Genomic DNA, 26,434 nt, shown 5'->3' with positions numbered 1-26,434 from the left:
AGATCTAGTGAAATGGGAAGGGGGGTTTAGCCGTTGCTGTGAGGCGTAACATCAACTGCCACCTGCTGCCGAACTTCCAACTCAAAATAATCGAAGCGATCGGGGTTGAAGTCGGCACATCGCTTGGCCCCATCACCATCATTGCGGCTAACTGCCCCAGTCCAGTTAACAACAGAGATGGGTCGGCAGCAGACCTTCGACGAGATATCATCAAGCTGACTCGGCGGCGGGAAAAATACATCATTTCTGGTGACCTGAAGCCAAACATCAAGCCTGGAGCAACAGTCGGCGCAATCAAAACGGCACCATCCTGAACAACGATCTACAGGAAGCGCAGTACTACATCAACAACATGGGCAACAACTCGCAAACTGTCCTGTATCCAGGAACTCAGCTCGGACCACTATCCGGTGGTGGCTGTAGTGGGTACCTCAGTCAACAAGTTCCTAGCGTCACGACGAACCTACCATCGGGTAGAATGGTCACAGATCCAACACTGCGTTGACACCAGTATCGACTATGACGTCCACCCGGAAACGACCGGCGATATCGATGAAGCGATTTCCCGGGCCAGGGAGCAACATATTCCAGTATCCAGGCAGGTGAGTAATATTCTGAACCTTGACAGGCCCACTAAATACCTCATTAGACTCCGCAACACGATTCGTAGGCAGTAGTCAGTACCAGTGTAAGAAAATTAGCCGAGGCCCATCCCTCTCCTTTCCTCTACTCATCAGAATTCGGATTCATCCCTACTCATCATTCCGTATCGAGCGCTGAGTCGGTTAACACGGTCCCGGTCTCTCACACGACATAAAGTATTAGTTGTGATTTTTTTCCACCCGCGTGGTTTTTTCGCATCACAGTGCAGTGTCCAGGTGATAAGCGCGCGTGTCTCGGAAGCACCGAAATTCGGCGAGCCCGTTTATTTCGAGTGTCCATCTCTACCCATCCCGGTGAAAGATCACCATCATCACGACGTCTCCATTGTATCGCAGTTATCGACGTCTCCATTGTATCGCCACCTGCAGCTGCAAGCAAGCAGTAGCAAACGGCATAAGTATAGTAGAATAGTTTTTTCGATTGCCTTGCTATTGTATAGCAAAGTTGCCTTGTGGCAGTGTGCTCTCCCTAATAGGGTGGGGCATTTTTGCAATTAGTAAAAAGTTATTTTTTTTTTTGTATATAATTTTTTTTTTTGATAATATTTTTTTTGTATGGTTGCATGGCAACGAAATATTAACAACTAGTAGTTAAGTAAATTAATTGGTGAAAGTTATTCTTAAGTTTTTTTTTTTTTTCATTTTTAAGCGGTTGTGCACCGCTTTTGCGCAACACTTATGGCGTCTTCGGATGCCTACGTTGCGCGAACCAGATACTACCAACCGTCTTCGAAAGGACCATGGGTTGTCTTTTTTCGGCCCAAAAATAAACCTTTGAAAACTCTCGACATTACGAGGGATTTGCTGCGGAAGTATCCGGGAATCTTGGTACACAAGGAAAGATTCAACAAACTGCGGGTAGAAGCACCGACTTATGATGTGGCAAATAAAATTGCTGAACACGAGCTTTTTAGTGTTGAGTATAACATCTACATCCCTTCTCGAGATGTGGAGATAGAAGGCGTGGTCTCCGACGCGAGTCTGACTGTCGAGGACTTGAAACATGCCTCGGGAACTTTTAAAAACTCGACATTCGCTACCGCGCTAGTGAAGATACTGGATGTAAGGCAACTGCATTCAGCATCTTTGCTAGACGGTAAAAAAGTTTATCGGCATTCAGACTCGTTTCGCGTGACTTTCGCAGGTTCGGTTCTCCCAAACTTTGTTAAAATTGATGGTGCTTTTTTTCCGGTGCGGCTGTTTGTACAGAGGGTATACAATTGTACCAACTGCAAAAGGCTGGGACACTCGGCCAACCATTGCGGCAACAAAACTCGTTGTGGCAAATGTGGTGAAAACCACAAAGAGGATTCTTGCCACAAAGAATCAGTAAAATGCGCTTATTGTGGCGAGAATCCTCACCCTTTGCAGGAGTGCCCGATGTACAAGCAGCACTCCGATAAAGTGCAGCGTTCAATCTCTGGACGCTCCAAGCAGACATATGCTCAAATGTTGAAGGCTGCATCAGCCGTCCAAGATGCAAACCAATTTTCGATTTTGTCCGCTGAAGAATCGGACTCTGACTCATCCGATGAAGGTGATTCTACGGTGGTACACGCACCTTCAAAAATGGACGGATCCTCAAAAAGAAAATGCCCCTCCCCGAAAGTGCGCCGTAAGAAAACAAAAGTCACCTCCAGAAGATTGGCAAATTCCCAGGGTAATGGGGATGAAAAAACGAAACCGAAGGCTCCTGCTGAACCAATCCCTGGATGCAGCAGGAATTTTCCGCCATTGCCCAACAAAGATAAAAAAAATAAAAAAGCTGCTCCTCAAACTTCTCAAAAGAAATCCAAGTCCGAACGAGGTTTGCTAGCTTTTTCGGACATTGTGGAATTCATATTAAACATGTTCAACATACAAGACCCTCTAAGAAGCTTAGTTTCTGCCTTGCTTCCAACGTTAGAATCATATCTTAAGCAATTGACTGTTTCATGGCCCCTCCTTGCATCAATCATATCTTTCGATGGATAATTCGTCGAACGAGGTTGAAGATATGATCACTGTGCTACAGTGGAACTGCCGTAGTCTAGTGCCTAAACTAGATTCGTTCAAATTTTTACTTCACAATTCTGATTGTGATATATTTGCTCTCTGTGAAACATGGCTTTCTTCCGATAAAGAACTCAACTTCCACGATTTTAACATTATTCGCCTGGATAGAGACGATTCTTATGGAGGAGTACTTTTAGGGATCAAAAAGTGCTACCCTTTCTACAAAATTTCCCTTCCTGCTCTATCAGGCGTCGAAATCGTCGCTTGCCAAATAAATGTGAAGAACAAAGATCTTTGCATAGCTTCAGTATACGTTCCACCAAGAACCTCCATTAGCCGTAGTCAACTCTGGAATCTAGTTTCGATTCTTCCATCCCCAGTATTAATTCTGGGTGATATGAACTCCCATGGTACTGGGTGGGGCGATCTATATGACGACAATAGAGCGGCTATTTTTTACGATTTATGTGACGATTTCAATTTGACTATTTTGAACACTGGTGAAGCGACACGTATAGCAAAACCTCCGGCTCGAGAAAGCCGACTCGACCTATCTTTGTGTTCAAGATCGCTATCATTGGATTGTCAGTGGAAGGTTATCAATGATCCCCATGGTAGCGATCATTTGCCAATCATCATTTCAATAAAGTGTGGCCCTCACTCTGCAGAACCATCTCGGGTTCCATTTGATCTTACAAGGAACATCGACTGGCAGAAATATGCAACGGCGGTGACAATCGGTGTCGAATCAATAGATGCGCTTCCACCATTGGAAGAATATCGATTCCTAGCCGATTTGATTTACAAAAGCTCACTGGAAGCACAAAAAAGAAAAGTTCCAAGTGCACCCTTTAAAAGGAGACCAGCCACACCTGGTTGGGACGAAGAATGCACAAAATTGTATGTAGAAAAATCTGATGCTTTCAAAGCTTTTCGTAGACACAAAACCTCCACATACTTCGAGGAATATTCAAAGCTTGAGACAAAGCTGAAACAATTAATCAAAGCAAAAAAACGCGGTTATTGGCGCAATTTCGTCGAGGGACTCTCACGAGAAACCTCAATGAACACCTTGTGGAGGGTGGCTCGCAACATGCGTAACCGCTCATCTTTCAATGAGAGTGAAGAATACTCCAACCGATGGATATTCGATTTCGCTAAAAAGGTCTGTCCGGACTCAGTTCCAGCACAAAATATTCTTCGAGAAGCGTCTCCTAGCGGCGGCTCTCTGGATAGACCATTCTCAATGCTGGATTTCTCTATGGCTCTTCTTTCATCGAACAACTCCTCACCGGGAAGCGATATGATTAAATTCAATCTTCTGAAAAATCTCCCAGATATCACTAAAAGACGCTTGCTAGATTTATTCAATTCCTTGCTAGAAAACAACATTGTACCGCCTGAATGGAGACAGGTCAAAGTAATAGCCATTAAAAAACCTGGCAAATCAGCGTCTGACCATAACTCATACCGTCCGATTGCTATGCTTTCGTGCATTAGGAAATTGTTGGAGAAAATGATCTTTCGGAGACTCGATCAGTGGGTCGAAACAAATAACTTGCTATCAAATACACAGTTTGGGTTCCGCAAGAGCAAAGGAACAAACGATTGTTTAGCGCTGCTTTCCACAGATATTCAACTGGCCTTTGCGCACAAGGAGCAATTGGCTTCAGTATTCTTGGACATTAAGGGGGCTTTTGATTCAGTTTCCATTGAAATTCTGTCAGACAATCTGCACAGATGTGGACTTTCTGGAATTTTAAATAATTTCTTGTACAATTTGTTGTCAGAAAAGCAAATGAACTTTTCCCTTGGACAACTGACAACTTCCAGAATTAGCTACATGGGCCTGCCACAAGGCTCATGTCTCAGCCCTCTTCTTTATAACTTTTATGTCAAAGATATCGACAACTGTTTGGCAGAACAATGCACGCTAAGACAACTTGCAGATGACGGTGTGGTTTCCATAAGAGGTCCACATGCCGTGGACTTGCAAGGACCATTGCAAAGTTCCTTAGATAACTTGTCTTCTTGGGCTATGAATCTAGGGATCGAATTCTCGCCGCAGAAAACTGAACTGGTAGTGTTTACTCGAAAGCGGTACCCAGCCCAAATGCAGCTTAATCTTTTGGGCAGAAACATTACCCAATCATTGTCTTTCAAGTACCTTGGGGTCTGGTTTGATTCAAAGTGCACTTGGAATGCCCATATTACGTATTTGAAGCAAAAATGTCAGCAGAGGATCAACTTTCTCCGTTCAATTTGCGGCACATGGTGGGGTGCTCATCCGAGAGACCTCATAACGCTTTATAAAACAACTATTCTCTCTGTTCTAGAGTACGGCTCTTTCTGCTTTCTCTCGGCAAGAAAAAGTCACCTAATAAAATTGGAACGAATTCAATATCGTTGTCTGCGTATTGCTCTAGGCTGTATGCACTCAACGCATAACATGAGTCTCGAGGTTCTGGCAGGAGTAACACCCCTCCAGAACCGTTTCTGGGAGCTCTCTCTCAGAATACTAATCAAATGCGGAGTGACAAACACACTTATAATTGCTAATTTTGAAGAAATTCTTGGGCTGAACACACAATCTCGATTTATGAGAATCTACCACCACTACATATCGTCGGATATGTGTCTTCCTTGTTATACTCCAGACCGTGCTCACTTCACCAATCGCAGTTCCTCAATTGAATATGATCTGACCATGAAACAAGCAACTCATGGGATTCCCGATCAACTTCGACCTATTATTATTCCGCGTATTTTTACTGAAAAGTACCAACAAGTCAATTGCATGAAAAGATATTTTACAGACGGGTCCCGTCTCAATGGATCCACTGGCTTCGGTGTCTTCAATGAAAACTCTAGCGCCTTCCGCAAACTTCAGGAACCTTGTTCCGTTTTTGTTGCTGAGCTGGCAGCAATCAACTTCGCATTGGGGATGATGTCCAACATGCCCGCAGACCATTACTTCATCTTCTCGGATAGTCTCAGTTCGATTGAGGCTATTCGGTCGATGAAACAAGGTAGGCACTCATCTTATTTCCTTTCAAAGGTAAGGGAGCAGATGTGTGTGCTGGTCGAAAGATCATATATGGTTACCTTTGTATGGGTCCCCTCACATTGCTCAATCCCAGGCAATGAGAAGGCGGACTCTCTCGCAAAGGTGGGCGCGCAGGAAGGCGAATTGTATGACAGGCAAATTTCACACGATGAATTTTACCATTTAGTGCGTCAGAGTACCCTTTCGAGTTGGCAAACCGATTGGGACACTGGAAATCTTGGACGGTGGTTACATTCAATTATTCCTAATGTTTCTTCGAGAGCGTGGTTTAAAGGCTTGGGCTTAAGTCGTGACTTCATTCGCGTGATGAGTAGACTTATGTCCAACCACTACTCGCTAGATGCTCATCTCAATAGAATAAACCTCGTGGACAGCAACATCTGTCGGTGTGGAAACGGTTACGATGACATCGAACACGCAGTTTGGCAATGTACGGATAATGACGCCGCCAGAGAGCGACTTTTGAATACCCTCGAGGCCCAAGGAAGACAACCCTATGTTCCTATCAGAGACGTGTTGGCAACCCGTGATCTCTGCTATATGCAGTCCGTTTATGTCTTTCTTCAAATGTCTAGTATAAGAATTTAATTCCTTTTGTCTTTTGTCTCTCTTTATTAGTTTTTGTTTGTCTTGTCCCCCCGTCTCGATGAGTCTCATCGTCGCCCACTGGTCACCCACCATAGCCGGTCAAACTCCGGACGAAGCTAGAACAGCACTACCGTTCATACTGGCGACAACGCTCTGATGAGACAACGAAACCCTACCTCAAGCTCCTCCCCTGATCCTATCCTTCGAAAATGTTCCCTTCTAACCTCGAGTAAGCCGCGAGTAATCGGCCCAACTCCTACTAGACATAGAATTAAGTGAATTTTGTTACACACAGTGAACAATGAATTATCGGCTCCGTAAAGCTAACGCGATTGAGCCTTCCAAATAAACGAACTAGATAAAAAAAAAAAAATCCCTACTCATAACCCCAGTTGAAAAGGCCAATGCTCTTGGTCAACATTTTGTGAATTCACATAAACTTGATGAGTCCCCAAGAGATTGCCGTATCAGAGGCAATGTTTAGAGTCGCTGCCACCCCCGTAGTTGTCCCTGACGAAAGTAGAATATCGGCTGATGAGGTGACAGCAGCGATTAAATCTACCAAGAACATGAAGACCGCTGGTGTCGATGGAGTGGTCAACCTCGAGTTGAAAAACATCAGTGTTGACTTCTTCGAGCACCTTGCAGCAATCTTTAATAAGTGTTTGATGCTTGGCTACTTCCCTACATGCTGGAAGTAAGCCAAAGTCATTCCAATTCGCAAGCCTGACAAAGACCCTACCAGTGCCAAAAGCTATCGCCCCATCAGGCTCTTGTCCTCCATCTCGAAGCTATTCGAAAAGTTGATACTCAGCCGTCTGGTGGTGTTTTCAAATGATAATAACATCTTACTCAAAGAGAAATTCGGGTTTAGGAAAGGCCACTCTACCATCCACCTACTCGCACGGGTTACTAACATCATCAAGCGGAATAATTCCGTTTCCAATACATCTGCCATGGCATTGCACACTGGGGACAAAATCGAAACAATGTGTTAAAATTCAATAACTTCGGTGCTCGCTGGAACAAGAGACTAAAACATAGTCATTCTTATGGAAAAAAGTATCAGAAATTGATTGGAGTGGGTTTCATCTTGGGCACAATAGGGTAAGTTGGGGTTTTTCACAGTTTTGCCCTGAAATCTCCTATTTTTCATGATTTCAATGCTGTATCTCAAGATACCGTTGATATAGACGGATGATTTCTTGCGCAAAGTTGATCAAGAGGTCAAAGACTGTATGATGATGGACAGAAAAATTCGGAATTCTTCCACTAGGCGGCGCAGTGAGCATTCGAAGTGAATATGTTTGCGCTGCTGTATCTCAAGATCATGACTATTTAGACGGATGATTTCTTGGGAAAAGTTGATCAGGGGGTCGAGGATTATTGTATGATGGACAGAACAATTCGGAATTCCTCCACTAGGTGGCGCTAGTGAGCATTGAAAGTGAATATATTTGTGCTGCTGTATCTCAAGATCCTGACTATTTAGACGGATGATTTCTTCGGCAATGTTGATCAGGAGGTCAAGGACTGTTGGATGATGGACAGAACAATTCGGAATTCCTCCGATAGTTAGTGCTATCTATGATCTTCTTTGGCTATTACGTCCCAACGCCTGCTCTCAACTTAGTGCTCTAGATGCACTTCCACAGTTGTTAATTGAAAGCTTTCCAAACCTGTTCGATTTTTACATGTGTATATTGTGTGGCAAGTACAATAATATACTATGCCCAGGGAATTCGAGAAATTTTCCAATCTGAAATCCTAGACCAACCTTGAATCCCGGCCACCTCCAGCATGGTTTGCTTTATAGTCGCTTTAGGGCTTTGAATCAGTGAACCTGGTTGAGAATTTGATCTGAACTCAAGGACAATTTGGAGAACCATGAGTATCTTATACATCTCAAAATCAACTATAAACGAACAACAGAAACTGTATAAACGTGTTTCGGATAGTTTTGTCGGTGAGATCATCGTGCAGATTTTAGTTGACCCAGTAGATCAAATAATCTGACCTCTAGAACAATTTGAAGAACATAGAACTTCTAATACACCTTAAATTGATGTTGTTTGGACGTGTTTAGTTGCTAAGGACCTTGTATCAGTTATGGTTGATCAGGTAAATCATTTGATCTGAGCTCAAGACAGTTCTCCTATAAATCAAAATAAATCAAAAACGATCCGCAGAAACTTTATGAACATGTCTTTGTAGGTTTTGTCGCTGAGGACATCGTGCAGTTCATGGTTGAGCCAGTAGATCAAATAATCTGAATTCTAAAGCAACTTGGAGAACCTAGAACATCTCATACACCATCAATTACAACGAAAATGATGTGCATTATAGTCATGGACCTGGGTGCATAAACTTGCAATAATTATAAAAATTTGCCAAAAAAAATTTCATTCTGTTAAAAAATGTCAAAATTAAGCGGAAAATATGAACCTCACTGCTTATAACTTCTTTTGAATTTTCAACATTCTTATATGGTGGACGTCACTTATCCGTAGAAACAGTGAAAACATATTACTCTTTTTCCGAAAATGTAGGGTTACGTCGCTTTGCCTCCAGGCTTCCAAAACACATTTTTATCACGAAGAGAGTGTTTTCTGTGTATCTTAGGGTATAGATTATGAATATGAAGAAAAGTGAAAATTGAACATGGTGGCGTTTACGTCACTTTGTCATCTCACGGCAGTAAGGGCCTTGTACCGGTTATGACTGACCTGGTACATTATTTGATCTGAGATCAAGGACAATTTGGTGAACCTTGAGCATCATATATACATCAAACTGATCATGAGCGATATACAGAACCTTTTTGAACATGTTTGAGCAAGTTTCAACGCTGAAGACATTGTGCAGGCCTTGGTTGTCAAATATTCTAAACTATAGAATGCTTTGGATGACCTAGAACGTCACTTGAGCTTCCGGCATACACGAATCCCCTAGTTAAAAAGAAAGCCCGTGTAATAGCTGTTGAACTAGAACGGGAGTATGGCATGAACATCAACCGTCCTAAGATTGGTGGGTCCGGAAGCTGCAATAACGGCAATATGGCCCGCCGTTCACACACATCTAGCTCGGAAAACGTCTCCGGAAGAAAATTTGATCGACATGATGACCGAAGTTTTGACTAGGTCTGACCCAAAACTTGCCTGTTTCTTTAACCAGAGCAGACAATCGAGAAGTACTGATGCCAGGTTCGAAGAGAGGTTGGACGAATACACCTTGAAACAAGATGACAGCGATGAAAACCATGGAAAAGCGGTTGACTCCGGTGAACTCATCGAAGAGAGTGACGAAGAACACGATGACCCCGATGAACTTAACGAGGAGAGTAATGAAGAAGAAATTTGAATGTTCCGTTGGATAAGTACCACAGATGTGTCCCTGTGGCTCATAACGCGCACGCACACACACACACACACACACACACACACACACACACACACACACACACACACACACACACACACACACACACACACACACACACACACACACACACACACACACACACACACACACACACACACACACACACACACACACACACACACACACACACATCACCCTGGCGGAGGACAGTGAGTGCTACAGGCAGAGAGAAGCCGGAAGAGTACGGAAAGTTGTGAGAGTGGAGTCATTGGCTAAGTGGCAACAGGAGTGGAACACGACGGAGAACGGTAGATGGACACATAGACTAATACCGATTCTTTCGACCTGGGTGAACAGAAAACACGGAGAAGTCAATTTCCACCTAACGCAGTTCCTGTCTGGCCACGGCTGCTTCAGGAAATACCTGCATCGGTTCGGACACGCAGCGTCACCCCTCTGTCCGGAGTGTGGCAACGTCGATGAAACGCCGGAGCATGTGGTCTTTGACTGTCCAAGGTTCGAGGCAGTGCGAACGGAGATGCCCGTCCTTAAATGGAGAGAAGAGCAGCGATCTAGCAACGCCAGCTAGCGCTGAGAGTACGACAAGTGCATGAGCACAGCCACCCCCCGAAGTAGTCGCTTCACAGTGGTCCCGGGGGGATCCAGGCAGAGGAGAGAGTAAGGAATGGGTTTTAGTGGAGCTGCACTAGGCAACTAGTGGATACCACACCGTGCCACCTTCACTACAGGCCAGGCTTCTTGAAGCTTTCCTAAACCTTACTATAAAAAAAAAAAAAAAAAAACACCCACACACACACACACACACACACACACACACACACACACACACACACACAAACACAAAGAAAAATACATGAACATACAGTAGCACAAACATATTCATTTCAAATGCTCACTAGCACCATCTAGCGAGTGAATTCCGGATTTTTCCTTGACCTCCTGATCAACTTTGCCGAAGAAATCATCCGTCTAAATAGTCAGGATCTTGAGATACAGCAGCACAAATATATTCACTTTCAATGCTCACTAGCGCCACCTAGTGGAGGAGTTCTGGATTGTTCTGTCCATCATACAATAGTCCTTGACTTCCTGATCAACTTTGCCGAAGAAATTATCCGTCTATATCATCGGTATCTTGAGATACAGCATTCAAATCATGCAAAATAGCAGATTTTAGGGCAAAACTGTGAAAAACCCCAACTTACTCTATCGTGCCCAAGATGAAACCCACTCCAATCGATTCCTGAGACTTTTTTTTTTAAGAATGACTATGTTTTAGTCTCTTGTTCCAGCGAGCACCGAAGTTATTGAATTTTAACACATTGTTTCGATTTTGTCCCCAGTGTGCATTGTTGGACGTCGAGAAGCCGTTGGACAATGTCTGGCATGATGGCCTAGTGTGCAAGCTGCATCGATACAACTTCCCGATCTACCTCGTGAAGATCATCAAAAACTACTTGTCGGACAGATCATTCCAGGTCTACTTGAACAATGTCCCCTCTGATTCGTTCAACGTTGATGCAGGGGTTCCTCAGGGTAGCCTGCTTGGGCCTATCCTATACAACATTTTCACGTCAGACGTTCCTGGTGGTATCCTGTCTATGTTCGCAGATGACACCTCCATCATCTATAAGGGTCGAGGGATCCGTGCTCTGGCGAGTAAACTACAATCAGGCCTGGATGTTCTGTACGACTATTTCAAGAGCTTGATGATTTGTATCAATGCAGCTAAAACACAAACCATTCTGTTTCCACACTCGAATTCACCTCGGCTTGTTCCACTTGCTAACGGTCCATCTTGATAGCACTCCCATTGAATGGTCGAGTGAAGTAGTCTACCTTGGTCTCACCCTCGATAGCAAATCGCTATTCCGATCCCATGTGGACAAGACATCCACCAAGTGTAACATCTTGATTAGGTCGCTCTACCCTCTGATAAACAGGAAGACCACCCTGTCCCTTAAAAATAAGCTTGCTGTTCACAAGCAGATCATTCTGCCGGCTATTGAGTATGGTATGCATGCCTGAGAGAGTTGTGCTAAGTGCCACCACCTAAAGCTTCAGAGAATCCAAAAAAAGATCCTCAGAATGATCCTTAACAGTCCACCGCGAACTCGTAATTCTGAGGTTCACCACCTGGCCGGTCTTCAAACACTCGAGGAGCGGAAAACGCTCAGCCTCGAAAGGTTCGCCTGTCTGAAATCAAATCACGAGATCATACGCAATCTTGTTAATTAGGTTAAGTTATTAGTAGCTTGGTAGATTATCAAATTATGTTTAAATTCAAGCTAAAGTAAACTAGTTGAAAAACGTAAACACATAAATTGCAATAACAAATTAAACAAAGATGAAGAGCCCTTCAGGAATGTATGAACAATGTAAAGAGGAAAAGCGCATACCCGCTTACAAATATAGCCTAATGGCGTAAAATCAGCCTTCCAACGGTCATCGGTCTGTGTTTTAAATTGTATATGAAATATCGCTAAGATATCTGCTTCAAGATCTAGCAACACTTGCCACCCGTGGGAAACAATTTCATCCATTTTTGGGACGATTTTTCCCTGGCGAAAAATACACACAATTCCTTCCCATCACGGCATTAATACTGCAGTAAAACACCACACCATTATCAGCTTCCAATCGGCCTCGATGGTGGCAATAAATTTCACTGTTGACACTGTAAATACCCGATCCATTCCCGAATGACCTGACCATCATCGTCCTCACTCCCTGACTCAAGGTTGCTTCCACTCACGTCACTATAAACAATATTTTTCGGAATTATGAAATTATTAGATGTTCAATGAAAGTGTATAGTTGTAAGTTAGAATAAGAGATTGTGAAGTATGTGTTTGATACATCAAACCTGTAAAAATCGCTATCACAGTATCACATTCAGCGATTTTATGATTCGTGAAATCGTAAAATCGCTGATTGTGACTCTCTGAAAGCGAAATTGACAGGTAATATGTATCAAACACATACTGCACAACCTATTCTTTTAACTTACAAGTACAAACTATCATTATAACATCTAATGATTTCATAATCCCAAACTGATTTGAGATTTGGGCGGAGCTGTTTTGTAAACACTGACTTCAATCACCTATTTCTCGCGAATAAAAGCTCATTCTCGCATTGTAACAACAAACTAAGGTAGGGCAGTGAGTTTGTTTGCGAGCTTTTAATCACCAGAAATCGGTTATTGAAGCCATTGTTCGCAAAACCAGTTACGCCCAAACGTCGAACCCGTCCGGAGTTATGAAACACATTTTCCTATAGCGAAGTGAGTGGAAGCAACCCTGCCCCTGCCCATCACCTAAAGCCAGCTACCATCACACACCGGCAGCAGTTCATTCACAATCAACAACATCGTTCTGATCGAGCACCACCCACACCGACCCACCGTCGCGTCAGCAGCAGCAGCAATTGCTTTCTCTTCTTTCATTCGCTTGGGCCATGTCAACTGCTCTCTAATAATCTTCTTCTATCGCACTGTGTAACTCAGCGTGACGTTTCCTTAATGACCATCTTTTTTTTCTTCATTTAGCTCACGTGATTTGGTTTAATCGGTTTTATCGAACACACACACTGCATCGGCTCACGCACCTTCCCGCCAAAGTCCCGCCAAAGGTCAAAGGGTAATTAATTTGCACCTGTTCGTGGTTGTAGTAGAGCATTCACCGCTTCACCGCTGACACTTTCACATAACTGACGGTCGAGCAGCAGGTGATGTATGGCATTGTATCTACCCCGCGGTGGATGCATCGATCGCGAGCTGAAACGAAAACAAGAGCAGAGAGAGAAAAAGGGAAGAGTGTTATTGCAAAAGGTTTTGTTTAGATTTCCTTTTCTTTTTTTATAGATTCAATATACAGTATGTGCGCTGTGTGGGTGTAATGTGTCAGAACAGAGGTGTTCTACTGTGGCGTTCTGTAGAAAGAGCTACGGTTTGACTGTGTGCCGGGTTTGGATTTCTGCTATGAATGGCTAATTATTTTCCATTGAAATGACTTGTGACCTAGTCGTACACTCCCTGAGCATTGGCATAACCTTGAGGATTGCTTAACTGCAACAAGGTCCCAAGGCTCGTCTGTAGCTTTACATTTTGAAAGATGCACATTAGTGATGTCAGTTGTGATGTAGAGGACCAACAGTTTGTTTGAATTAACTATTTTGACGTAGGACTACGTCTTTTATTTCTATATGGGGGTACACTTTGTGAAAACCGAAAATGGGACATGTAACAAATTAAGAAAGACTTTGACCGTTAATAACTAAGCTGCCCTTGGTCCCATTTCAATAATTTTATCACCAATCGATCAGAAATCGATACCAATGCTTCCGAATGTTGATTTTCAACAAGAAACTGTTGAAAAACTGGTAAATGTCCAGCATCGTCCAAAAGCGTCGAATTAACTAACAAATCCACCAATTACCTACATGCATATGCTGCTTCCCCAGCACAGTCGTCAGAGAGTAGTAAGTAGACGAAACAAGTCAAAGTGGCATTCGCCTCCGATCCTCGGGCGCGTGCGAATAAGGAGGATGGAATTGCGTAATATTTTGCACACTCATCGCCATATTCAGAACCAAACGCAAATTCTTCGAGATAACCACCATCCATCGTCTGGCTCGCCGTGGCGGTGTTAGACGTATCTCCGGTCTGATTAACGAGCTGTGCTGAAGGTGTTCCTGAAAAATGAGATCCGTTATGCTGTCACCTACACTAAACACGCCAAGCGTAAGCGGCCATGGATGTCATCTACGTTTTTAAGTGACAGAGACGCACTCTGTTTGGTTTCGGAGGTTAAATCATTACCAACATTACCAGGGCCACCAAGCTTATACAGTAAAGAGAAGGAATAGAATTCATCTGCCTGTTTGTCCATATTCATAACCAATGACCACTCAAAATGTTCATGTACTCAAACTGGAAGCAGGGGTACAAATTATTTTGATCAACCTTGATCAACTTTGAACCTCCACGGCCGTTAATTTTCGATGGAAGAAGCAACAATCTAGCATCTAATTCGACGAAGACGGCAGGAAACATTTGTGAAGCCGAGTTATTTACGAAAGAGAGTGTCGATGAAGAGAATCGATCAATGTAGATAGAACCTATTGAAAAGTGACGCGAGATTTGTTTTCCGTACTGAGCTCCAATGCTACCGACGCCAGGGAGGCAGCTCCCACACCTGGACCCTACCAATCGACCCATCAACTCAACCGGGGACCAACGGCTTCACTTCCCGAAGGAAGGCGTGATCAGAGATGTTATGCCTTAGAACATGCCGGTGGCGCCGACTGAGGTTGGACCCAGGCCTGCTGGGGTGAGAGGTAATCACGCAAGGTGATATCACGGCGAATGAAAACAACCCAAAATTTGAGTTTAGTTATCTCAGAAATAAGAAATAAAGTGCAGGAACTCAGCGATGCGTAAATTTTCCTCATGTTTTCCTAGGTTTTTCCAGGATTTTTCAGGGAAAAATTACCGAATTTAAGAAAAGTAAAGATTGGATTCACTCAGTCTATTGGTACTACTCCGAGACTGAATAAAATTTTCGTCAATTTCCTCATTTTCTGGCAGAATTTTTAGGTTTTCCACAGGAAACCATTAGACAAATTTACTCATCGCTGAGTTCCTGCACTTTTAACGATTATGAGTGAACTAAACTCAAATTTGGGTCGTTCTCATTCGCCGTGTACGCAAAAGGAAAAGAGCCAGTGTCGCTACTTGATAGCAAACTACTCATAATGGGAGGAGTCTTTGTAGCTTTTATACCACTTGGTTGCACATCATTCTGCTTTAACCTGAAAAGATATAAAAGAGCACTGCTGTATGGCATTAGTTCATCACAGAGATTCTCTGCTTGATCGTCAAGCAGTTCAGTTCGGTGTTAACTCGCTCTCTCAAGTTGTTTGAAAAGTTCGTGGCGATAGTGTTCGCGCTCTCTCTTTCGCGGTTTGTCGTGCGTGTGTGTGTGCCCCGAAATAGGGAAGCATCGGTCGCGAAGCCCGGCGAAGGTCCAGAGCCCCGGTGAAGGAAGCTCCGGTGTGCCTACCTCGAACAGGTTTGCTGTTCTCCCCATGGATGGGAATATCCAGCCAGCTGTGTTGGAAAAACGCAGCAAGAAGAGGAAGAAGAATCGAGGCCAGTCCGATGTCACTGCGACAAACGCCAGCGACATCGGTGATTTCGGCGACGCCATCGGCAACGAAAATTCTGCCGGCCCGAGTGCGGCAAAAGTGAAGCTACCTCCATTGGTAGTGAAAAATGCCCATCTTAATGAGCTCATCGCAGATCTAGCGACGCTGGGCGTTAAAGCCGAATACAAGTTGGGCAGAGTCGGCACCAAGGTGGTGCTCCGTACCCCACCCATCGTTCACCCACGACATTCCCGGTGAGAAGCCATTCAAGGTCGTCATTAGGGGCCTACCAAACTTCGACCCGAAGTTTATCGAAGCTGAAATCAGAGACCGGTACAAGCTGGCCCCAAGTCTATCGGATGACAAGGAAGAACGAAAATGTGAAGGCGTATCCGGATGGCCTTTTCCTGGTACACTTCCAGAAGGGAACGGTGACGCTCAACGTGCTGAAGGCCATCCGCTCCATCAATTCCATCATCGTCCGCTGGGAGCCATACCGTGGCGGCCATCGTGATGTGACTCAGTGCCAACGGTGTCTGAACTTTGGACACGGCACCCGAAACTGCAACATTAAGCCACGCTGTGGTAATTGCGCTCAAGAGCACGCCACTTCCGACTGCCCTGCAGATGGAGCCGTGGAGTTAAAATGCGCCAACTGTGGTGGTGCTCACCAAGGATCCAACAAGCAGTGCCCTAAACGCGACGATTTCAAGCACATCTGAAATCAGGCGTGCACCAAAAATCAACCAGCACGAAGGAAGGATAAGGCCCCGGCTTTCAGGGCGGAGGACTTTCCGCCTCTTCATGGACAAGCGAATCCAAGGGTGCGAACCCCCCCCCCCCCAAAGAAACGTCTGGATCTTCTGCTGGACAAAGCTCTCCATCCCCCCTGGATTCTGGAGACAACCAACAGCTCAACCAAATAATCCCGATCTGTTCACAGCGGATGAATTGATGGAGATTTTCATCAATATGACCGGTGCTCTACGTAAGTGCCGCAACAAGCCCGAACAGATTCAAATGCTCGGTAAGTATCCAGTATGGTGTCTAAACCGCTAACCATCGCTACCTGGAACGTTTGCTCTGTAAGAGCAAAACATATTGAGCTTGCCGACTTCCTCCGCATGCTGGAAGTCAGTCAAAGTGATTCCAATACACAAGTCTGGCAAAGATCCTACCAGTGCCAAAAGCTATCGCTCCATCAGGCTCTTGTCCTCCATTTCGAAGCTATTCGAAAAGTTGATACTCAACCGTCTGATGGTATTTTCAAATGATAATAACATATTTCTTTAAGAGCAATTCGGGTTTAGGAAAGGCCCCACTACCATCCACCAACTCGCACGTGTTACTAACATCATCAAGCGGAATAAGTCCGTTTCCAATACATCTGCCATGGCATTGTTGGACGTCGAGAATGGCTTAGTGTACAAGCTGCATCGATACAACTTCCCGATCTACCTCGTGAAAATCATCAAAAACTACTTCCATCATCTATAAGGGTCGAGTGATCTGTGCTCTGGCGAGTAAACTACAATCAGGCCTGGATGTTCTGTCCGACTATTTCAAAAGCTGGAAGATTTGTATAAATGCAGCTGAAATACAAACCATTCTGTTTCCACACTCGAATTCACCTCGGCTTGTTCCACCTGCTAACGGTCCATCTTGATAGCACTCCCATTGAATGGTCTAGTGAAGTAGTCTACCTTGGTCTCACCCTTGATAGCAAATTGCTATTCCGATCCCATGTGGACAAGACATCCACCAAGTGTAACATCTTGATCAGGTCGCTCTACCCTCTGATAAACAGGAAGTCCACCCTGTCCCTTAAAAATAAGCTTGCTGTCCGCTGCCGGCTATTGAGCACGGTATGCCAATCTGGGAGAGTTGTGCTAAGTGCCACCACATAAAGCTTCAGAGGATCCAAAACAATATCCTCAGAATGATCCTTAACAGTCCACCGCGCACTCGTAATTCTGAGATTCACCACCTGGCCGTTGAAGACCACGTTGAAGACACTCGAGGAGCGAAAGACTTCCACGCTGGAAAGGTTCAGAGTCGCCTGTCTGAGATCAAACCATCAGATCATTTGTGATTTGGAAACCTAAATTAAGTAGTTAGGTAGGTTCCTGTGCTAGCTAGGTTATGAAATTTTTAAATTCAAACGAAAACAATCCCATAAAACTGTATCCTGTAAATTAGCTTTAAACGCAATCATCACATTAGAATAACCAATTAACTAAAACGAAGATTAAGAGCCAAAGGCTTACCAATTGAAATATTAAACCAATAACGTAAATATTACGTTTTTTTTTTATTGACTTTGCACCAATGTTTTGACTGATGATGAACCATCGTTTCACGGATTTGATGATGATGAGCTTAACTTGTCTGTGAACAATACGCAAAGGATGAGAATAATACGCAAAACGCTAGATCATTGCAAATTGCACACCGAAATCATCGACATAATTTGTGTTCATGGTTTTCCCAGAGCTGGTTCATAGTCGACCACACGAACTGTAATGCGTGGCAATCGAAACCGCTGGTATAGTTTTGATACGCTGACACGGTTTAATTTTTGTAAATCGTTTTTCTCGACCCCACTGCATAAAATTATACATAAAATGAACCAAATTATTGGTATCATTACCATGGACAGGGATTTTGGAAAATTCAAAAACTAAGGGGTGGTCGCAACCGATATGCGCCGCTATCGTCGCCACCGAGGAAGTAATGCTTTCTACGCCACTGCCACCGCCGATCAAAGGATACTTGATTGATATTTGTATTTCATAGGCCAAAAATAAAATGGAAGTGCAAAATTCTAGATTAGGAAAGATGATTGATTTGTATAGCTGTATTTTAGTGGCAATAGTTAGATCGTTTTTCAGTCGACATAGATTTCCATACTTCTTGGTAATTTTCTTGATGACATTACAAATGTGAGAGTAGAGCCTAAGTTTTTCGTCAGTAATTACGCCGATATATTTAATCTCCCGAACGCGATCAAAAGTCTCACCATCAATTACAACAGAGACGTTCTCATTTACTTGATTCCGGGAAATCACAATGAATTTAGCTTAACTTGTATTTAATTTCTACTCCTTACACTTAAACCATCTACTTAGAGAACGCAAATCTTCATTCAAGTGTAAAACGGCATCATCTAAATCCTTAGCTGCAATGAAAAACACAGTATCATTGGCAAAAAGATTAATGTCGCAAAATCGTAGAACAAGCCGTAAGTCATTAATATACATATTAAATAAAAAAGGCCCTAATACATTCCGTACTTATCTATTCCGTATTTATTTATTTTATGTATTAGTTATTTATTTATTTATTTATTAAACTGGCAGAGTAAGGGTTCTCCCTTATAAAATAAATTACAATCGGATACTTCGTTGTTCACATTTCTTACAAATTCTACTTAACTACTTCAATATGTAAACCCTATAGGGGAAACAGCCCTATTGTTGTGGTACGTTAGCAGCATTAGAAACTTATTGTTTTGTATGGAGACCTCCATAAACATACATTCATAACGAAATTTTGCTGCTGAACGAATAGATTTAATATCGGCTATCACTCCTTATCACGCAGGGTAGAGATTTCAGTGAAAAGAGCCGCTTTGCTGGACTCTATCTTCCTCTCAATCTTCGCATTTCCGTCCTCAATCATCTGTTTAATACGAACCAAAAGTTGATCAAAACTCTCCACATCATCGCTGTCCGGTCCAAATCCTCTCGCGGTCGCTTTTTTGTTTGTTTTGATTATCGCTGCTGGTGGATCCCGCTGGCAAAGCAAGCGTAGGTTTCTCTTACCTATTTTTGTAAGGTAGCCCATCGAGGTGAGTGGTTAGGATGGTTTACACAGACAAAAATTCTGAATTTTAATTGTGATGTAAACATTCATTCACGTAAACTTGTATTTCATTTCATGCAAGCGAGCAACCATGTTGTTTACAAAGATGGACTTTTGTATACAATATTTGCTACATTGCATTGAATGTCTCAGAACTTTACATGATTTATAATGTAAACTTATATGATATGTGACGCTCCATTTATGTGCATCATATTGAACAGAAATTTACACTACTTTTTCGAACGGTGTAGTACACAATAGTAAAAAGATGAACTCGCAGGCGCAGTACAGCGTCAATATGGAAGGTACCGAGATTATGCCAGGGAATTATGACATAATTTTCACATCAACGACGGGAGGATGGATCAAGCAAATATGTTTTGCAGTTAGGTGCTCAAACGAAGAATCACTAATTCGGTGAGAATCTTGGCATGGGTACTGTTCCCGCGTGGCAATTAATTTAGGATCAAGTCTATAAGCCAACCCGCATAGTTGCAGAAGTCTGATGTCAATACCAAGACCGAGGAAAACAAATGAAAAGTAGGGCAAATAATGACAGCTCGCTTACATAATCCGACTGCACTATTTACTTAGGATACACATGCGCTCGAGTAGGATAAACACGCCCACACGCGACATATCTACGCATGTAGATTAAGATTAGTTTTCTCACTATGTTCATCCTTCACGAAGGATAATAATCTAATGTTAAACGTTACACTACTTCGGCCTAGGAGCGAAAACTTCTCTCCTTAACAGGAGAAAAAATTAGCTCCTAGAAGAACTCTTGACCTAGGTAGAAGTGAAAACTTCTCCCCTTAACCGGAGAAAAAAGGAGCTCCTAGAATCAAAAAACAGTGTCTCACCTAGTAAGCGAAAGACTCTCCCTAACCGGAGAAGAAATTAGCTTTTGGCCGCGACAGGTACACATTACGCGTCGAAAAGACCAACTGAATCGCGACCACGAACAACTCACACTTCTGGGGCACTCCAAGGTTATTTCCCACGGGACTAGAAATATAATCATTAAAACAGCCCGTTAAGTTCTGTCAGATAAGTAGCATTCAAACCATTTATGTTTACAACCATCCAGTTTGATGGAAAATCGCAAAATATGAGTCAGTGGAAAAAAAAAATTAAAATATAGAATTTTAAGTTTAAATATATAGATAATTTGATGAATTTCTATGCATCGCTCTAGTTTTGGTTCTACACAGTTCTAAAAAGTAGTGTAAATTTCTATTCAATATGATGCACATAAATGGAGCGTCACATATCATATACGTTTACATTATATATCATGTAAAGTTATGACACATTTCATGCAATGTAGCAAATATTGTATACAAAAGCCCATCTTTGTAAACAACATTGTTTACAAGTTGCTCGGTTGCGTGAAATTAAATACAAGTTTACGTGAATGAATGTTTACATCACAAATAAAATTCAGAATTTTTATCTGTGTAGTTGTCCAAACGTAGATTGATGGTCATTGTCATAGCTACCACATGTTAATTTTTTTTTAGCTTTTGGCCAACTAGAACCGCCGGTAGAGTGATATTATTGAAATTTAAAATTCTTGCATAATAATTCCTATACAATATTTTCGACCTCTACATCTTCGGAAATCATTACCATTAGTGCACAGGCTCATATTTTGGGATTATTTTTAAAACTAAAGTGTGACCTATGAGAAAACTAACACTTTTTACAAACTGAAGCACCCCAATACAAAGTTGACCTGAAAGCAGTCGATTGTTATACACGCATTGGCTTGACGCTGTCATTCAAAACGACCAAAATGCGGGAACAACGGGAAGCTAGGAAGTGGAACGGGTTTATCCGCTTCCCCCTATTCAACCACAGATATTAAATTCATGTTCAATGAAAGTTTTCGAACGACCCGCATTGGCTTCGGATGTGGTCGGAAGCAATCTCTGAGCTAGCTACAAGCTAGAAATTAGTGCGGATGCGGTCAAAGGTTAAATGGAACCATTCCTCCCTCGCAAATATCGACTAGCCACCGGAGATGGTAGGTCATTCTGTTTTATGAGCTTTCCCTGGTGTTTCTTGTTATGATTACGATAATGACAAACCTTAAAAAATAAGAAACCATCACCGGAGCAGTGAGAGTGATTCGAGCGGAATTATGAACTTTGAAAATCATTTCAGATGAACATTCCGTTTTGATGACCCCATTCAGCCATAAGACGTGGAATCCCCATTTCAGTTGAGACAATACTGCAGCTCTTACTGGCTGTCGAGGGTAGTGAGTTTTAAGACTAGTCGTAAAAAATAAGCGTAAGAAAATAGTTGCGAAGAATATTTATAGTGTGCGCCAATTAAGGGTGATTTGAACAAATTACATATCCATACCGTAAGACGTCATTGGTATGCATTGGAATGTCAATTCAGTCAAATGCCTTGCTAAAGTCCGTATAGAGGGCTTCTACGTGGTTTTCATTATCCATTGCATTTAATGTATAGTCTATAAATTCAACTATTTTTTTCGAGGACGAACGTCCTTTAAAGAAGCCGTGTTGCATGTCAGTATTTCTATTTTTGGTTTGAAGAAATAATTTTTCATTTACAATTGCCTCAAAAAGCTTTAAAAGCTGAAGGACTGATTTTAAAATTCGATTTAAAAAAATGCAACTTTGAAGCATATTTGGAAGATACCTTAACTTAGTAGTATAGTAAGCTTCTGGCGAATGTCGAGGGTTGGTAAGCATTCCTGACATTGCTGAAAATTATGATAGCATCAGATTGCGGGGTTGCTAGTGTAATAGGATGCTTTGTTGATTTTTCATTAACTCTTGATCACTTGTAACACTTATGAATATTTTAGGTGGACAAAAAGGCGAACTAAGAGGTGGACGCCTGAGCTTTTCCACATTTATATGAAGCAACTGTAAACTCTAGAGGGAATTTATATCTGTAATTGTAACCAGTTCGATTTTTTGCAAACCTGGTTAAATTGTCATATTTAATTATTTTAGAGGTAAATCGTCCAACTCAAACCTTTTTAGGGGTAAGAAGTGGGACCATCATCATCATCATCATAAAGTAATATGTCATAAATAGTAGCAAAAACATTGCATGCTTAACATTGTTTTCCTTGCTAAAATGTGAATGATGTAAGATAGGGAACGAGGAATTTTGATATTTTGGCACAATGTCACCCCCACTTACGGAATTTAACAATTAATTTAAACAATGTATTTTCAGAGTATTCCTAAGGTGGTTATTTATCCCCATGCTAATTAGATAAAAAGGAAGCATAATAAACCAAAAATGCATCTATTTTTAGATTACCATGGAAATAATTAATATATTCCACTGAAATCTTTCCAACTCTTCAAGGTCCAATCCTCGCCACCCCCACCCTAAACTGCCTTTAAGTGCTGCTTCTTCCTGTCTTTTCACACTTCTGTTCCCTCAAAGCAGAAAAAATAGACCTTCTCAATCAAGAAAGCGTAACCACGCCAACGCACTGTGGTGAATCTCCATACAAGTAGGTGGCCAAAACAAAAAGTTCCTTGCTTGTTATAGGTTCACTATTTAACAAGTTTCGTATTATGAGATCGTGAAGTCTTCTGGGTTCTCCAAAATGTCCATGAGTTAAAATCTTGATGTTCTATAAACTCAATGTGGTTTGATACGCATGTTTACGACATATTCAACACATCATCCGAGCTATGTAAAGCGTCATAGTAATATGCACGTCATAGAATGGTAACAATTAGATAGTTAATTCTCTCCAAACTATTCTGGAGCTAGGATCTTGAAGTTCTACAGGCTCAATATAGTCTTAAACAATGCACAGTGGTCCAGAATGCAGATTTAGGTGGAATGATATGTTTTGAGCATGAAATTGAAACTTTAGACTAAAAGTCTCTTGTACAAAGTTGTTCCTTATAGTTAGGCCCTCATTTTTATGACAATGAATTCTAGGGTGGTTCCTATTATCATTAAAATCAAAAATCTAACTTTTTTGTTTGAATAAATTAAGATATACATTCTTGAACAAAGTTGTAGCTGAGCTAATTTCAAGCAACTTTATTAAAGATAACTTTTTTGTATCTCTTAAATTGGCCGATTTAGAGCTATTTTCTTGAATTGAGTTAGGGTGGCTCTTGAAAAAACAGTTTTTTTGCTCTAGTTTTCTTATTTCAAATTTCTCAGCAAAAGTGTCTTCAGATAACTTTTAGATCTTAAGAAGGCGCAAGTTTTTGCTACACAAAGCTTGTCAATGTCTTTCGCCGATCAAGAGTTATTGACGTTTTTATACTAAAAATATGCACTTTTTAAATGTTAATATCTCTGATTGGGGCAAACAAAAAAAAAAAAGTTTTTTTACGGCATTTGAAAGGGCGTATGTAATTATCAATATTGTGACAAAATTGGAGGTATGTTATTTTTTAAACTCGTATAAAATCAATTTAAATGTAGTCATATTTTTTACTATATTTGGGTATATCTTTTTTATAAAAAGAGATACAGGCAACAAATTCAAGTATAAAACATTCGTCTAAAAGAGTTTTAAAATTCTCTAGAAGATAACTTTCATGAGAAATTTCAAATAAAAAAGTTATTGCTAAAAAACTTTTTTTTTCCAGGAACACCCAGCCGGTACCAGGGAAGTAAAGTCGTTGGTCCTCGGTCCATGATGGGTTGAAAGGTAGGGTCCAGGTGTGGGAGCTGCCCCTCTGGCGTCGGTAGTATTGGTACACAGCAAAAAATAAATTTTAATATTACATCCAATAGGATGCACTTCAATCATGTCGAAAATCTCATGTAATTTTTATGGCCACAAAAATAAACAAATGCAGTAAAAGCAACGTAATGTTAGTTCATGCACTGTATTAACGATAATTTTGTCCTTTTTGGTAAGTAATATTACACCATATTTTTTGATATGATTGAAGTGTATCCACTTTGATGTGATATTAAAATTAATTTTTTGCTGTGTAGTCAGGACGGAATACAAGATCGAGGGAAATCATAAAAAAGAAAAAAAAATCGTAGGGAAAATGGCTCTAATGTTGGCCTATGGATCTAAGATTGGGCCCATCGCTAAAAATCTGCTATTTATCAATTTTATCTGGATGAACGCGTCATTGGGACGGTACTAATGGATATTTTTGGTAGCTATTGAAAATTTAGTCGATTGCTGAATTTATGTATGGGCCCAAATTAGAGACATTTAGACTGACATTACATCCATTTCCCCTACATATTCAGATTTAGTGGATTTGACAGTTGCTGGCGTTCTTCCTATGAAAATGTAAGTTTTTCCTTGGTTTGTTTTCCGTCGATCTTGTTTTCCGTACTGAGAGTACCGATGCTACCGACATCAGGGAGGTAGCTCCCACACCTGGACCCTACATATCGACCCATCAACTCATTGACCGGGGACCAACGGCTCTACTTCCTTTCAGAAGAAAGGCGTGATCAGAGATTGTATGCCTTAGAAAATCCCTGCGGTGCCAAATGGGATTGAACCCAGCCCTTTTGGGGTGAGGAGCAATCATTTTAACCACTACACCACCGGCACTGCTCTGGTTTACATAGTATTTTACCAATATTTTACAAGAAACCGATGCAGATGAGTTGGAGAAGGTATTTCCCGATGGAATTCACATGTAAATTGCTCAAATTTTTCAATACTACGGCATTAATCCATATGTCAGTGTTCACTCGGCTGTCGACAAAAGCTGGCCACTCTCGATGTGTGCCACGCGATCGTCTGTTTTCTCGGCAGCAACGATTGTGTGGTCCTCCTCATTGTTCTTCATCAGCAGTTCTTTCGGTCGATGCGTCGTCGACTTTGGAAAGCAACCGTTTCGTGATGAGTGTATGAGTGTTGACCACGTTTTGCGTCCATTGCTGCAATTGAAGCGCTTTGCCCTACGATGGCGTAACTGCCATACAATGAAACCACTGGAAGCGGCTCCAGTTCTAATGGAGGATGCTTTTTGGATAGCCGAAGATAAAGTGTTTATTGTGTTGTACCTTTTGACTATAGTTTTAAGATGTATTGTATAGTGACCAAGAATCCTCGGCTCTGTAAAGTTAATTCGGTTGAGCCTTATCAAATAAATGAATGAACAAAAAAAAAAATAATCCATATGTGGTCCACTAGAGGAAGGGGTCCATAAAAGGAAAATTACCCATGCATGGTTATTCTGAAGAGACTACTCTAAGCAAATTATGACAAGATTTCCAATGAAATGCTGACAAGAACTTCTATGAAATTCTAATATAATCTAATCTAACACCAACACAGCCAGTTCATGAACGAATCCAGGTAAATAATAGTATCTCCAGGCATGCAAATGCTCATAACAGCTGGAATGCTGCTTTTAGAAATTATGAAACTATGAGATGTACGTAATAATAATAATGAAGATCTTTACTGCCGGTAATCGCAAGTCAGTCCCATCTGCATTTTGATCAATTTTGAGTTAGCATCATTATTCAGTTTATCTTTCTATGTTTTTTTGAGATGTGCTATTGAAAAAAGGTGGTTTGTTCAAGAAAAATGAAAAACAATACCAAGTCAAATTGTCCCACAGCGAAAAGTAACCGCAAGTCAGTCCCATTAGAAAAAATATGTTAGAAATGTTAGAACACACATGGCATCATGAGATTTGTGTCAAGACAGATTTTGTCCACTTCCCCTAGGGTATCTGGAACATGT

At 41.8% G+C, this 26,434-nt stretch overlaps 1 protein-coding gene and 1 pseudogene across 1 annotated transcript in view; one reads left to right on the top strand and one right to left on the bottom strand.

The window, feature by feature from the left end:
* LOC135713224 (octopamine receptor beta-3R-like) overlaps positions 1 to 13,250 on the bottom strand; it is a 390,570-nt gene extending 377,320 nt beyond the window's left edge. The window contains exon 1 of the mRNA XM_065236330.1: positions 13,121 to 13,250. The gene's annotated coding sequence lies outside the window, so the exon portion shown is untranslated. The remainder of the gene's footprint in view (positions 1 to 13,120) is intronic.
* The window catches only part of LOC135713219 (sarcosine dehydrogenase, mitochondrial-like), a 43,133-nt pseudogene that overhangs the window by 1,099 nt on the left and 15,600 nt on the right, over positions 1 to 26,434 (top strand).

Source organism: Ochlerotatus camptorhynchus, unplaced genomic scaffold (assembly GCF_037179485.1).
Source record: "Ochlerotatus camptorhynchus isolate MF236.1 unplaced genomic scaffold, CSIRO-AGI_Acam_v1.1 ptg000547l, whole genome shotgun sequence".
NCBI classification, from domain to species: domain Eukaryota; kingdom Metazoa; phylum Arthropoda; class Insecta; order Diptera; family Culicidae; genus Ochlerotatus; species Ochlerotatus camptorhynchus.
This window is presented reverse-complemented; position numbering and strand designations above follow the sequence as displayed.